The following is a 13,900-nucleotide window of genomic DNA, read 5'->3' as shown; positions in this document are numbered from 1 at the left end:
AACATACTACAGAATCACCAGATGAAAGCTGTTCAGCTGGTCCCTGGATCTTTCAGCTAGCAGCTTATATTTAGCTGTGGCTGAGTACAATAGCAGTATGTTGATGGGATGTGACCAGTGCAACGTAATCTCTGAATTTAGGAGCATTTTACAGAAACTTAGGGTGGATTGTTATTTTGATGTCTCACAAGGCAAAGTCAAGAAAAAGGAAAACTCAGGTTCCATTCAGAAAACTAGTGGAGGCTCAAAACAGACTGTAAAGAAGTCTCAGAATTTGCCATCTGATAATTTGTTAAGGAAAACTGATCAAAACTGTTGCAATTTTGTGGTTACATCTATGCCCCTTCCAGACCTTTTATTTTGACACTTGGTAAGTCATTGGAAGCTACTTCTGTCAGTGCCTTGTACTGCACCAGGATCTTAATATGTGTTACTCCTTTAGTGACCTTAAATCATGTATTTGCCCATGGGCACACAGGAAAGGTTGGTTGGGGTTTATTTTCCCCATTTTTAATCTCTGTTCTTTTTAGCAGGCAAAGCATAAAGAATGCTTTTTTCATGTGTTCTTTTTTGTACATCCCTACTGTATTTTTTCTGAAATGCAATTTATGCTGGTGGTCTGCTTGGTGTGCTGTTCCTCTGGACTGGTTAATTCACTCCAGTTCTGGAGAGGGTTCCTGGTTTTTCTGTTGTGCAGGCGTTTTAGTGGCCTTCCTGTACCTGCAGGGACCCACAGGAAAGCTGGGAAAGACTCTGTAAAAGGCCATGCAGTGGTTGGAAAAGGGGTAATGGTTTTAACTGGAAGAGGGGAGATTAAGGGCAGATGTTAGGAGGAAATTCTTTAGTGTGAAGGTTGTGGGACCAAATCCCATATATATGTATATATAGAACTGGCTTTGTAGTGTAACTTATATTGGTCTCTATCAGAAAAATAGAGGTGGCATATTTAATAGAACCTTATTTTAAAATAAAATGAAAGCTGCTCTTTGAGGCAAAAGATCTGTAAGTTTAACTTCTGTTGAAAAGGTTGTTGGATACGTGTTTAAATATCAACAAACTATAATTAACATTCCTGTTGTTAGCAAGGCTCCTCAGCAAGCACTTTTTGAAAAATGAAAGTCTGCTGGGAAAAGAGCATACTTTTGTGTTTTTGTAACTCCCTAAGGGAATAGGAGGAGAGGAATAGATGGAAGGGTGTAAGGCAGTGGCAGGGTTTAACACTGGCCTGGCAATTAAACCGAGTACCAGACACTCTCTATTAATCTCTCTCTCCTCCTTGATAAAGAAAGGAGAGAGAATAAGGGAGAGAGACTGATGGGTTGGAAACTAAACTACACAGCTTTAAATAAACAGTAATGATAAACAGGAAAAATTACTAAATATATACAAATATACAGGAAAATGGATACCACATTCCTCCCCCTTTTTCCCCCAGTAACTCTCACGTCACCACCGAGGCTGCAGGGCAGCCCTGGGAAAGTCCAGGCTGGAATTCTGGGGTCAGGAGCAGTTGGGATCAGGAGGCAGGAACACACAGATACGGGCTGGGATGGATCAGGAGCACAGGGAGAGGAATGGATGGAATCCTTCCAGGATGCTGGGTGAAGGAAATCATGGCTTGGCCCTCGTGATGCCTCAAATTTATCCTGAGTATGAAGTGTATGGGATGGAATACTCTGGTCAATTCTGGCATCTCTCTTGCCCGTTCCTCCCCAAAGGAGGCTGCAGGTGGGAGCTCTTTCTTCCTTCTGGAGGGTAAAATGTTCCTCAGAGCTGAGCAGTGCCCTTGGCTCTGCACCCCAGTCTCCAGCAGTAACTATAAACATCAGTGTTATCAGTCCTAGAAGCACACACTGTCTGAGAAACTTGCTGTTAATTTCAGCAAGTGCAGCTACTTTCAAGAGACTGAGCTAAAAGCAAAAGTAAAAGACAGAAAATCACCTTTATCCTGGCCCAAACCAGGACAGGCAGGGATTCATCTGCACAGGAAGCTGTGCTGGATCACATGTAGTTCATCATAAGAACAAATCAGCTGGAAAGCAGAGTTTCTTGAGTCTTTCTGAGCAGAATCTGTATAGGAAACTCTGGCACTGTTATTTTGTTCTAGATAATCTTAATGTTTACAGGTTAAATGTCTCTTTCTTTTGTCCACTCCTACAGAAAGTTAGCAGTGAGTACATACTGAGATTTGGGAGGAGGTCTTCCTGTGATCCTGATTAAAAAAAAAAATTCTGAATAGTACTAAATGAATCTGTGCAGGTGGCATTATATAAAGATATGGCTGTTTGGGTTACTCAGTACAGTTTATGGAAAGGTTTTTGTGTACTGTGTGAAGAGACTAAAGCAAATATTTCACACTCCATAAATAGAAAGCTGAGTTTGGCAATAAAGAACTTTTGCACCTCCTCCTCTTCCACCTTGTTCTGTATTTGACTGACATTGTTTTATGTGCACTTAAATAGCAACTAGCACATTTTTCAGCTCAATTTATTCTGAATCAGTTTTAAGAAATGTCAAAATACTGCTTTAGGTTCATTCCTGGTTCAAGGAAAACTTAAGATGTTTGAGTGGGGCTTTTTAGAGGAAATTAAATTCAACTCACTCTATTAGAGGTATAAGTCAAAACAATGTCCTTGAATGTTCCCATTTTCTGCATTATGACTGTAATGTGCATTGCTTAAGAAAAAGAACTGAAGGATGACTTTGTCCAGCATTTGTTGCTGTGTACTGCATGTATAATTTTTTGATGTGGATTGTAATGTGAATATTGAAATAATATTTTAGAAGATGTAGTCTGGCTTTTGAAAACACGTAAGTGTTTTTATATTTATGCATAACTGAGTTTCTTTAAAAATTCAGTAGTATTTAGTAATCTGAATAATTCTTTTTGTTGTAGAACTGGTTGTCCATCGACCATAATTTTTGCTACTATCAGGAATCCCCTCTCCAGTTTGGAAAATGTTAACAGATTCATCAAAAGAAAATCAGTGCAGTGGTGGGTTTCGTTTGGCTTTGTTTTTTAAATTTTTGATCACCTTTGCAGGATATCCTGGTATATTTTAACTGCAGGTTCCATTGCATATGTGTTTTTAAAAGTTGAACTCCTTTTCTATTACTGAGTTAAATGAATAAATAAGAATCTCCCAAGCATTTTGGGATTAGTGAGAACTGGATCTGAAATCTTTCATTTCTGCCTGGAGCTACCTGTGCAAATCAGAGTGAAATAAATTCAGTGTATGGAATTTCACTTCCATCCATTGTTGCAAAGAGCTTTCCATAAGAAGTCTTACAAAATCTGTTGATAAATTTTAGATGATTTATAAATGATTCATTAATAAAAAAACCTTGGGCTTTTGGAGTAGTGGAACATCAGGATGTTGCATGACTTTATTCATACATGCATGCTTACATTTCTCTTCCTTCTTTCCCTTCAATGTGGCTGCCTTTAATATTGGTTTGAAATTTACTGAGTAAATAGATAAAATTCACCTGGCTGTCATAAAAAAAAAAAAAAAAGCAACCCCCCCAGCATTCTCATTTAATCTAGCTGTTACAGTTTAAAGAAGGAATTGGGCACTTTTAAATTTCTGGATTTTAAAAGCAGAAGTGATAACAGAAAATTGAAACATCTTTTGTGAAAGAACGTCAGTGAGAGTATTTCTTTTCCATACAAGATGTTGAACTAAATAAAGGGGAGGGCTGAGATTTGAGTAAGTGCAGTGGCAGCTACCTTGAAGTCACCTATGAGGTGTTAATCAACACATTAAAATGTGACTTAAGAAAACATAAATCTATTTTTTCAGAAGAACTAATTATCATAGCATTTTCAGGCTCAGGTGTTTTTGTTATTTCTTAGCATCTAAAAAACTGCATCCAATCCATAAATGTGTTGAAATTAGTATTATATTTCATTTCAAGTTTATGCCTTTGTGAAAAACCTGGAAGCAGCAGATTTATGTGGTTCAAGTTTGAGCAGAAGAGGCAGAGTTAGAATTGCATCTGAGATTCTGTAATGATGTGCTTATAGATTTTGATTCTGATGTCTCTAAAAGTGCAGGGTGAGAACAAGAAGAGTGTAAAATACAATTTAGACAGAAATTTTGATGTCTTGTTGGTTCAGTCTTTATAAATACAAATCTGCAGAAGGCAAAAGCCCTTGGAGAACTGTTACATTTGTTATGTTCAATTGGGCATAAGAAAGAATTCCAGTGCTTGTTATGTTAATATTCTTGTGTTGAAACTGAGGTGATGGATGGAAAGTGAGGAGAAAATCAGTTACCACTTCATAAATGTTATTCTTCCAAGTTTCAGTTACTCTTTCTCCTTGTACTGCACTTCTGAGATGTTTGAATAGGAGACATTAACAATTTTTATAATCTAAAGCACACAGTATTCCCTGAACTTTGAAAACAAATTTCTCTAACTCAATTCACTTTTTTTCCCCTGACAGACTTGGAATGCAATGTTTTACGAATTACTTAAATTTTAAATGGAGGTCTCTGGGTTTGTTTTGGCAATCTCAATCTTTTACTCCCTATAATGTGATGAGAAAAATCAGCCAGGTATTATGCTCTGAGGTTGCAGTGTTGGCATTCTGTGGTTTCCCTGCCCTGAGAAGTCAAGGTAGTGAATAGTTTTATTTGACATCACTTATGCAAAGGCATATAAAGGAAAAATGAATAGTTCTCCTTCAACTTTATGGCCAAATAAAATTCTGAGAAGATGATGAGTAACTCAGGCCACCAATGAAAATGTGTGAAATGACAACAGGTAGTCAGGGGTTCTGTCTTAGGTTTGTTTCTGAGAATTCTTTGGTATGGATGGATGGATGCTTCTGTGGAAATGCCAACTGCAGGGTCAGGATGCAAGTTAGGGGTGTATTATGTTCCTTATTACCAGTCTGAAATACTTGAATGGGATTTAATTGGAATTATATGTGAGGGAAATACGCAAATTTTTCATAAGTCCCTTATTACAGTTTGTGTTTGTTTCATAATTACACAGTACATAGCAAATTAATTTTTCTTATTTTTAGGATGTTTTGTTTGTAAAATAAAACACTTAAAAAAATTAAAACCGCTTTCTACTGTGTACACACACAGACACACACTAAAACCACGTTTTGCATAGTAAGGAAAATAACTCACTAGTTAATGCTGATGGTATTTAAGAGCATGGTTTTGACAGCAAATTTATGAATTAGGAATAGTTATAAGTAAAAATGAGAGTTCTGATTAGCAGTATAATCTAAACACTTGACAGAAAAGGAACTAGACAAAAAGCTGATACCTTCAGAAGTGTTTCAACCTCATCTGTCATTTTCCCTTAATAAATGCCACACCAATTTGAGAGGAAAAGCTGGTGGCAGCTTTTTGGGTGATTTTGAGTTGTAACTTGCACAGTTCTGCTCTGGTCACAGTGCTACTGCTGTACAGAGTATTCTGAGCTTTTCAGTCCCTTTACTTTTAAATAAAGCAGCAGATCTTAGGTCACCCTTGGGCCAGGATGATTGTGAAGAGCAGGCTCAGGAAGCAGTCAGGAGCTCTCTGAAAGGGGTAAAGCAGTGGAAACAGCACCTGAGTCACTGGATCTCTTGTGCTTTGTGGTGTGTAAAGTTCAGTGTCATAAAAGGGAAAGTTATCTATGACTATAGAACAGTGTTGAAAAGCAAATTGGAATGCCAAAGGGGAATTTGTATAGGTTAAGGTACATTATTGGGGCACAGTGGAATTAAACTGCAGGCAAATAGTTATTATATGGCAATATTAATACTTAGGATCTTCAATACAGTTTTTCTTGCTCTAAAAACAGAAAGCAGAATTCAATTTAAATTAAAAATGGTGATCCAGAGCAAGTCTGATGGTTTATATAATAATTACTTAAGTCATTCCTTCCTTGATGTGTCCTGCTCACAACTATTCTGGCACTGCTGTTACTGGGCTGTCAAATCATCAGGTCTCCAAGAGTCCCATCTGAAAGAAGCAAGGCTTTTAACTCAATTCTGTCTTTCTTTTTCAGCTTCTGAATAGCCTTGACTACACTTGGTATTCCCCAAACCTCCTGGCTGCCCAGTACTCTGCATTTTTACATGACTACAAACTCATCAGTTCCCTCTTCTGCCTGTTTTGCATCTTGATTTATAAGCACCCCTCTGAGTTGTGAGCAGACTGATGGTTTTTTTTTGGTTATTAGATTTTGAATGTTGCTTTGATGCCAGTCAACAGAAGAAAGGTCTTTCCTCTGATCTTCCTTCTGATGTTTGCAGCCACTGAGGAATGCCATGGAAAGCTGGTGGGAAAGGTTTAGTGGAGAGTTTTCCATAATGGAAAGGTCAAATATTATTTAATAGTTGTCAATCTTTTTTATCATCTCCCAAGGCATCTGGATTATTTTACTAGGAAGAAGCTGCCCTTGCCCAAGCAGAAGAGGCAGCTGGACTTTGGTCCCAGAAAAAGCACTGAAACAGGAAACAGAACATTTGTATATCTGGGTCTGATGAATTTGGATGGAATTGCAGTACTGTGGAACAAAGGAACATCCTTGAGGGTGGTTGGGATGGGATCTCTCATTCTATCCTGAGTTTCTTGGCAAGATCAGCAAGCATGGTTGAATGCATTTAACTAGGTCATGCTCTTGGTGCCCTGGTGTCCACCCTTCCACAAATCTTAACTCATTCTCATGCTCTTACTTATTCCTCTTCCTCTTTTCCTCCTCTTCCTCCTCCTTTCCTCTTCCTTTTCCTCTCCTTTTCCTCCTCTTTCCTCCTCCTTTTCCTCCTCCTTTTCCTCCTCCTTTTCCTCCTCCTTTTCCTCCTCCTTTTCTCTCCTTTTCCTCCTCCTTTTCCTCCTCCTTTTCCTCCTCCTTTTCCTCCTCCTTTTCCTCCTCCTTTTCCTCTCCTTTTCCTCCTCCTTTTCCTCCTCCTTTTCCTCTCCTTTTCCTCCTCCTTTTCCTCCTCCTATTTTTTTTGCCTATTTTCTATTTTTTTTGTAGTAGAATTACATTTAATTACAGGGGCATGGGACCCTGAGTTGGCCATCACTTTGATGTGCCTTTACCTGGGCTTTCTCTTTATAATTAGCTCTTTAGAGGAGAGCAAATGTTTTTTAATTACAAATGTGTCAAGTTTTATTAGAATAGCAGAATAATTAACATCTGAAGTATTGCAAGCTCAGTGAAGAGGGGAGACTGAAGAAAAGTAAAACTTGTTTCCCTGCCCACATAGTGGTTTGAGTGCTCTGTTCCTTCTGCTTGGTTCCAGTTAATTTAGGAATTTGAGGAACTGCCCTGCTGAAGTGTTTTTCCTGGTGTGTGTGAGGTCATGGAGCCTTCTCCTTACTCCAATTTTTTTTTTTTTCCTTGGGCTGCAAGTATTTTCTTGTACTGGAATTTTCTTGACTCCCATACTGTATCTTGAAGCTCCCAGACCTGAGGATGGGCAGGCAATTTCCAAGGAATGCAGATGGTGTCTCTGGGAGGCTCTGGCTGACCCAAGAAGCAGTAAGATGGTTGTGAATAAGGAATTCAGAAGAATGCTTTCTGCCCTCTTCAACACTGTCAGAAGGAACAGAGAACACATCTCAAAGCTCTGCACATCTACAGGGCTTGGGATGGTATGGATGTTGTCCCTAATAAATGCTAAAATGGTCAAAGCATTTTGTTTTAAGGGCTGAATTATGGTTTTAGGTTAAGAAGGCATGAAGAAAACTTTGTTTCTTTACAATATAGCAGGAATTTTCTTGAAACATTGGATGCTGTGTTCTTCTGATACAGAATAATCTTCAAGAGCTGTTCAATTTCTTTGTATTTTGCTTTTTCCATATGTCCAGATTTGTGGTTGCTTCAGTTGCCTTAAGTGTTTCAGTGAATTTTAATATTTGGATTAAAGGAAATTGATTTTCTTTGCAAGGTTTCTTTTATACTTTTTGTAAACCATAATGTACATGGATGAGTATAAACAAATACTCTTCTATTAATTTTATAAAAAACAGAGTTAAAAAGAGATATTCCATCCTTGGTTTTGGTTTGGTTTTTTTTTTTCAATTTCAGAGTTTTGCCTGGTATTTTGAACAGAGTAATGCTTAGAGATGGGGAAACAATTATTTGACAAAACTACAAATGGCTGAATTACTGTAATTGAATATGCTGCTTTATCTCATACATTCACAATTTATAACATCTTTTGGCTGCCAGTTTGATATTATCTGTAAAAATTAATGAATCCAACTTTAACCAAATATTTACAAGTGAAGCTTGGGCCTTGTGTAGAACTGGCTTGTACAACTTACTGAATACAGGCCCTAAAATTGCTTTAATTCTCTGATTGCAACATCACATTGTATCTAATCTAGGTATAATGAAAGAAGATAATTAAAAATATTCTCATTAATTAAGCACTCCATATTTGTGGGAAATCCATAATTAGTTAAATAAAGGGTAGAAAATGTGCTATGTAAAGATAAAGAAGTAGGTTCTGTCTCAATGTACAAGGGCAAATCAAAAGGAAGATGTTCTTAGGGAATGTGAAAGACTTCTGGTTGTATGTGAAGCTAAAGGGACCTTTTTTTTTTCTTTCAAACAGGTATTAATTTTAAAGGCTGATGGACTAGCAGGATTCCTTGTTAACCTCCATGCCCATGATGCAGTTGTGTTTATTTCCTGCTGCCACTGAGAGGGTAAGATGTTCTTCAGATGTATTGTGAAGCTATGGTATTGAAAAATTTTCTGCTTTTTATGTGAAAGATAGTTTGTACATTTTCATGTTATGCATTTTAAAATATTTTTACAGACTAAAAGCTGTAAAAAAAATGCTAATTGAACTCCTCAGGAGTTCTTTTATGTCACGAAATTTCAGAGTAGCTGACTTTGGAAAGAATCTGGATATGTACTAGTCCAACCCAACTGCTTCAGCAAGTGTCAACTGCTTGAAGAAAATAAGTTATGTATGTAAAATTTCTATTTTAATAAAGGTAATAAAAATTACAGATGAATGAAAAGTCTCTTGGGATTAGTATGGATTAATGCTAGAATTAGAAATAATTACCAGCCCTGGCTTGATCACAGTAGTATGCAAGGCATGGGGACAGATTTTAAAAGAAATAAGAATTGACAAAGTAAAAGCTAGATGAAAATAGAAAATGAGATAAATGCCACACAGATTTGCCAAAGATTATTTGATCTGTATTATGCAGGATTTGTTTATTAACTGTTTCAGTGAGGGAAAATAGAGTTCCTAATGAGTATTGTTTGTGAGAAATTGTAACTGATCTTCCTTTCAGCATTTTTCTTGGCACTTAGAAAATTATTTATTGAGTTAGAGAAAATAGGGATGAGAAATAGCATCATTATTCAAAATAGCTGAAAGGATCAAGTGACAGTGACTTGTGTTAAAAGGAAGAAGATTAGGCTGGAGAAGAAACTTTTATTGCAGTGGATTACATCTGTCACTCATCACAGGTCTTTTCAGCAGTGACCATTTTACAGAAAGATAACAGATTATAATGACCTTTAGGTTACAAAGCAGGTGAGTGTTATGATGGGGCTCAGAAAAATATGCAAAAAGAATTTTACTTGGGAAACTGGTGTGGTAGAATGGGATAAATTATAATGACACAAAGTTAAAAGGATTGAAAACAAGAAATTCTGTATAGAAGATGGGAGTTTATCAATCTGAAAAGATACAGATGCAAAAATACTTGGGAATTATTATGTCTTTGCAAAATGGTTGCTGACTGCAGAGTAATGTGGCCATGAAAAAGACAAATCCAGTCCCAGGATGTATCACAGAAGGAAGGTCCTGGAGAGGAAAAGGCAAGTTTCATATGAGACAGCAGCAGCATCTTAAATGTTATGTGTATAGTTCTTACTCTTGATATTCTGAAAAGGCTTAATCAGAATGGAGCTGGTACAGGGTGTGGAGAATTTTACAAGCACTCCTTGTGATGAAGTGTTGTGAGTTCACAAGCACTTTCTGTGAGCACAAAAGACTCATCCCAGGATGAAAGTCTGAGATGCAGATGTGTTTCGTAGATAAACCACTGTGTACAGGATAGGGCAGTGCTGAGCCCTATGGCTGAGTTTATATGAGTGCAAGAAAACACCAGTGTAAAGTAAAAAAATATCAATGTCATTTGGAAATTGAAGAAGTCTTCTAAGCATTGGAAGACTGAGTTTTTAAACAGACTTTCCAATCATGGGAAAGGAAATCCTTTTTACTTCAGGAATTTTCTATGACATGGTTACCTGAACTGCTGGGACATAGAATCTGACTGAAGAAACTTTGCCCACGGGATGCAGTTCAGATGATGAAGATGGTGTCTCATGATTTAATTAATATATAAGCCTTTGTAAGGAATGTGCTGCATACATAATGAATAATATTTGCACTGTTTGCTTATTTGTATTAAACACTGCAGAGTAATTTAATCATGATATTGGATCCTTAGTTTTGTTTTAATATACTCAAGGGATTATTTCTTTAGGCTCTAATCCAGAGACAGTGCCATTGTTACATAGGGTCTGGAATTAGAAAGTTGGTTGTTGGTTTTTGGTTTTGTTTTTTTTTTTACTTTTATTTTGAGTAGAGCAGCATAAGAATAACTTAGCATTACTTAAAGTAGCATGCTTTTCTAAGAAGATAATTTTTGTTAGTGAAGTCCTAAAAATACTAACTTACTGAAGTTGATTTTACTTTTAAGTGAAACTGACAATGATGTGAAAGTTCAATTTAAGTTTCATGTACAGTGAATTGTGCCTTTTTAATACTCTGTCAACCACAATGGAATGTAATGGATTGCAATGGAATGAATTTTATGTTTCATAATGTTTATGCCATTAAATATAATGCTTTGTGTATTAGATCTATTGATCTGTGGCTTTTACTTCAGGAGTGATTTTCTTACTTCTTTTTGACATACAGTAAGATACACTTCCTTTTTTTTTTTTTCTTTCCTTTTTTTTTTTTTTAATGAATGTAGGTCAGTAGGTGACTGAGCCAAAAGTACACTTGCTTAGCTTTGAATTGAATATAACTTGAAACTGTACAAAGCCATGATAAAGCATAATGCTGTGCTGGATCCTTACCTCTGAATAGAAAGCAAAAATACAGGAGACATCTACTCCATCACTGAGTTTGTTATTGAAAGCATGGTAGGAATAGGAAGTTAATGAGGACCTTATTTAACTCATGGGAAATGTTACAGTGTTGGGCTATTCAAGTTTCTGAGTCCCTTTGGAAGCTTTTAAATAACCATCATTTGGAGGGCAAGGTGAGAAAAGAGAATATTTCCTCATTAATAAATCATTTTTGCTTTAGCAAAATCTCTTGGACATGGATGCACATTGTTTCTCCTGATGAAATGTTGGAGCTACTCTTCAGACCCATTTTTTCTCATTTTAATTAAGTTAATGTTTTCTTTACTGCTTTAGTCCTTTTGTAAACACTGCATTGCATTGTATGGAAGCAAAGGTTTCTGACCAAACCTCCCCTGTTATATATAACAGCAAAATATTTTTATATACTTACAGTAAATTGTGGCTTACATGTGTGGTGTGCACAATTTGATTTCTTGACTAAGGCATTGAAGCAGAGGTGTATTTGTAAATATTCTGTCCTCTCTTTAATGGATTCTAAATAAATTTGTGACACAAACCACATTTTCTGTGCCATGCATTTAGCGGCAAAGAAATTTGAATTCCTTTCTTGCAATATTTATTTTCCATTCAACTGATGCATTAAAGATTGTGTATTCCTAATGATTTATAATAACAAGTAGCTATCAGAACTTCTTTCTTCATTAAATAGTACTCTGTATTTTGTATTGAATTTTTATAATACAGCTACAGGATTCAATTAAACATGAAAACCAGCTTCCTGTGAGTGATCTTTGGCTTTCAAGTTAGTCTTTGCTTTTAATATTACTTTGTTCTTAATCTACAAAACCTTTTCCTGATACTGGTTTGATTCTTCTAGCAGATGAAACAAGAGTTTGAAATAAAAAACAACATACAAGGAGTGACAGAAAACCCCTACATTTAAAAGCAAGAAGCCTTGATGTTAATTGCCACCAATATTTCTTTGTTTCTCCTTATTCTGAGGGGATTTCATGGCTATTCATAGCCTCTTCATCTCCAGACTTCTATGACTCCTCTTTCCTGCTTAAGGAAATGTATTTATTGGTCCTGCTTTCCCCCAGCTTTTATTTGGTGGGCTCTTTGTTGGGATTCAGGAGCAGATGATGTTAATGACCCTGACTGCTCTGACTCCTCTCAGGTTTGAATTACTGCTTTGGGGGCTTCTGCTGAGTTTTCTGTAACTTCAGGCTCATCCTTTCAGTCTTAGCAGTCCTGAGTTTAGTTTACAGGATGAGGACACCAATGTAAAATGAAAGAATGATAAATATTGCTACTGCATCTCCACTTTCTGTCTGGCAGGTATCTGCATGTGGAGGTCTTTCAGAAACCTGATACAAGCTGGCAGAAATTTGAAACACTTTTACAAATGTGATAATTTTTTCCCTTTTTGTTTCACTGCTTCTTTCTTTTGATTTCTGCTAGTCTTTGTTTATTTATTAATATATTATTTTTTAATTAATTTACAGGTCTTCTATGGACTTTGAAATACTCTGACAGCTGAATTCCCAGAGCAGTATTGAAATGGAATCAAAAAAATGTAAAAGGTACATTACAATCCAAAGCCAATGGTTAAGGGTAGTTAGAGCCTATGTATAATTAGATAGATCACTTTCTGAGATATAGACAGAACTGCTTAATGTTAGTTCACAATGTTCTTCCTTTTTATTCAGATAGTGTGGCGCTCTTTATTTATATTTAACTGTACTGTGACCTTACAAAAAGACCAATGATATCATCAGGGATTCACAGGAATCAGATAAAAGGTGATCTTTTTGCATATTTCAAATCTTTTTCATATTATATAGAATGCTTAGGAGTGGTTTCAGAAATCTATGTTCTTTAAAATATTAAATCCATTAATTCTTTTAGATTTAGTTTTGTTTGTTTTCAGGGAACAAAACCAGGTTACTATTAAAGAAAGTTAAATTTAAAAGTGCTGATAGTTTAAACAATGTGAATGTGCTATAAGAAACACATACTTGAAAAATATCTACTGTGCACCACTGGGATTTAACATAAGATGTAAAAAAAAAAAAGTATTACCTATTTTTCTCCTATATACAATTAAAAATTTTATAAGCTCTTGAGAGCCAGAAGTACTTGATCATTTTTTGGCATTTTCCTGGTATTTCTGTCTGAGTTTCTATTTATCTTTCAAACCAAACATTTGAGAAGTTACTTTTCTATTAAAAATGAGCTTACAAAATTTGTTTTTGTTATGGCTAGTGTTAGGATTGTTAGCCCTTTTAAATATGGGCTTTTTTGGTTTTGATAATAAAAAACCTCTTAAAAGCTTGTAAATTATTTTTGTTAATGATGTTAATGTTACGATCATACTACTCTGATATGCTCTTCAGTTTCCAACAATATGTGACATAGGACTCAGAGCACTGGGTAGGATCTTTGTGGATGGCCTTTGATGAATTTTATTTTCCCCTGAAATGGTCCAATAGCATTTGGAATTTTTACTTTTAACACCCACAGTGTTTGGTCAAAATGAGTTTGACACTGAATTGCACAATTTGAGAAAGACCTTGGTTTGTTTTGAATCTGTGCAAACCCAAAAAGTTTGCTCATTATCCTCTTGTACTAGAAGTAACAGCAAATAATTTACCCTGTTTTTTATACCAATTATGAGTTTTACAGATTTGCTGTGCTAATTCTTGAGCTGTGCTTTCCACTGATCTGTTCTGCCACTCACAACTACTGAGGACCATTCTTGCCTTCTGCAAATTTTTAAAATTTTCTCTGTATGATTTCTCTTTCTACC

The 13,900-nt window shown here is 36.1% G+C and overlaps 1 protein-coding gene across 1 annotated transcript in view; it reads left to right on the top strand.

Moving 5' to 3' along the window:
• Nucleotides 1-13,900, top strand: part of FUT8 (fucosyltransferase 8) — a 108,638-nt gene that overhangs the window by 29,087 nt on the left and 65,651 nt on the right. The window contains exons 3-4 of the mRNA XM_030451967.1: nt 8,579-8,672; nt 12,597-12,674. The gene's annotated coding sequence lies outside the window, so the exon portion shown is untranslated. The remainder of the gene's footprint in view (nt 1-8,578; nt 8,673-12,596; nt 12,675-13,900) is intronic.

The sequence above is a fragment of the Calypte anna genome, chromosome 5A (assembly GCF_003957555.1).
Source record: "Calypte anna isolate BGI_N300 chromosome 5A, bCalAnn1_v1.p, whole genome shotgun sequence".
NCBI classification, from domain to species: Eukaryota; Metazoa; Chordata; class Aves; order Apodiformes; family Trochilidae; genus Calypte; species Calypte anna.
This window is presented reverse-complemented; position numbering and strand designations above follow the sequence as displayed.